This window comes from Lipotes vexillifer, unplaced genomic scaffold (assembly GCF_000442215.2).
Source record: "Lipotes vexillifer unplaced genomic scaffold, Lipotes_vexillifer_v1.1 scaffold6, whole genome shotgun sequence".
NCBI lineage: Eukaryota > Metazoa > Chordata > Mammalia > Artiodactyla > Lipotidae > Lipotes > Lipotes vexillifer.
Genome location: NW_006799037.1, coordinates 1,913,693 through 1,915,815, shown reverse-complemented (window position 1 = coordinate 1,915,815; position 2,123 = coordinate 1,913,693). Strand labels below are relative to the sequence as shown.

Sequence of the window (2,123 nt, the reverse complement as noted above, 5' to 3'; positions counted from 1 at the left end):
GGACACGGGTTCGAGCCCTGGTCCGGGAAGATCCCACATGCCGCGGAACAGCGAAGCCCCTGCACCACAGCTACTGAGCCTGTGCTCTAGAGCTCACGAGCCACAACTACTGAAGCCCGCGTGCCTAGAGCCCGTGCTCCGCAACAAGAGAAGCCACCGCAATGAGAAGCCCGCACACCGCAACGAAGAGTAGCCCCCACTCGCCACAACTAGAGAAAGCCCGCGAGCAGCAATGAAGACCCACCGCAGACAAAAATAAATAAATAAAATAAATTAATTAATTTTTAAAAAAAAGGAGCCAGTGCTCTTGATAGGACCATTAATATGAATGTTCTGTGGATAATTCATGACTTTAAAAAATAGACCGCTGGGTCACAGGATCACAGAGTCACTGGGCTTGTGTTATCTTTAACGTTTTCTCTGATGTCAGGTAGTAAATTTCCCAGTGAGTCCGTTGCTGTAATGAGAAGTTCAGATGAGCAATTTGTGTTTTGTTATCAGTTAAAGCTGAAACACATCAGATAACTGAAATATTTTTAATCTTAATAAGCAAATTTTCTTTTTCATTCTATTATCATGAAGAAGCAATGCTGTGAAGGGGATTTTAGAGCTTTAGAGCTGAAGGGCAGTGCTTATGAATCATTTAGCTCTCATTGTTCCATGGACTTGAAGGAAGGAAAAGGCTCCTAAGGGTGGCAGCAAATAGGCAGTGTAATTTTAAAGGTGATGGTCTATTGTGAGGGAGACCTCGAGCAGCTACCTACCATCACCTTGCTTGGGTCCAAGGAGTGGAGAAAGCTCCCATTCCCCGGTGGCTAACACCACAACTGCGTGACTAGGCTGCCCGTGTACCCTACCTTGCTCTACCCGTGCCGGCTGGCCCCCTCACCTCTTACGTTGTAAGGAGGCCAGGGATGGAAGAGCCATCCTTCCAAGGGTGATGGTATATTCCCCCAAGCAAGAGGCATCCCCAGGCTCCATCCTCACATCACAAAAGAAAGAACGAAGCATCAGGAAGAAGGAAGTCTTGAAGCCTTTCATTTCTTCCCCATGGTGAGAACTTTATCATGGCCTGAAGGAGGCCATTTTGTCGTTCATTCATGTGGGAAAGAGGGGGAAAACTGAGACTGATTTTGAGAAATTTAGGTAAGGAAAGCGAGCCAGATACAGAGGGTTTCATATTTGAATTTAAACGGTTTGGACTTTATTTTGTAAATGGCGACAGCCATGAAAGTTTTTGGTAAGAGGAGTGATGCAGTCAGGGCTGGGCTGATGAAGAGCTTTGGATGCGGTTTTTATTACTCTTGGGGGAAAGGGGCGTCCTGAAGAAGGGAACTGGATGAGATGACAGTTGCAGCAGTACAGGCAAGAAATCAAGGGCTCTGGAGCAGTGGTGGATGTGGGATTGAGGCCGAGGCATGAGCCTGAGAGATGCCATAAAGGAAGCGTCTACTGGGTCTCTTGACTAACAGGCTGTGGTCAGATGGGCCAGAAGAGGGCTGGTGAACGATGATTCAGCCTCAAGCCAGGGTGCCTCAGCGGATGATGGTCATTCCCTGGATGGGGGGCAAGAGGAGTAGTAGGATGGGTGCAGTGTTCCTCATCAGGGATGGGCGGCTTTCAAAGCCAAAGCTCTGGGAGGCATTGCAGTGGTGGCACAGCATCTTGACTGTGGTGGTGGTTACACAAGTCTACACATGACAGAATTGCACAGAACTACCTGCACACACCCAAGTGAGTGCCTGTATTGCTGGAGAGACCTGGAGAAGCTTTTCCGTTGTGGCAGCATCAGTGTCCTCGTTTTGATATCGTACTACGGTTGTGTAAGATGCTAATGTTGGGAGAGGCTGGATGAAAGGTGCATGGGACCTCCTTGTGTATTTCTGTGTACTTCCCTGCGAATCTGTAATTACTTCAAAATATAAAGCTAAAACAAACAAGAGCCTTTCCCAGAAGATTCTAACCCAGTAGGTTTGAGGTGGAGTCTGGCCGTCTCTCCTTTTAAGAGCATTCTTGATGATTCTGTTGCACAGCTCTGGTTGAGAACCTCTGGTTTAATGAAGAGTATGCAGCATCGCTTTTGCACACGTTGAGTTCCAGTGCATATGGTGTGAAGGGAAAGA

General features: G+C 47.6%; 1 protein-coding gene across 1 annotated transcript in view; it reads left to right on the top strand.

Annotated features, from left to right (window-relative positions):
- GALNT18 (polypeptide N-acetylgalactosaminyltransferase 18) overlaps positions 1 to 2,123 on the top strand; it is a 355,083-nt gene that overhangs the window by 187,124 nt on the left and 165,836 nt on the right. The window lies entirely within an intron of this gene.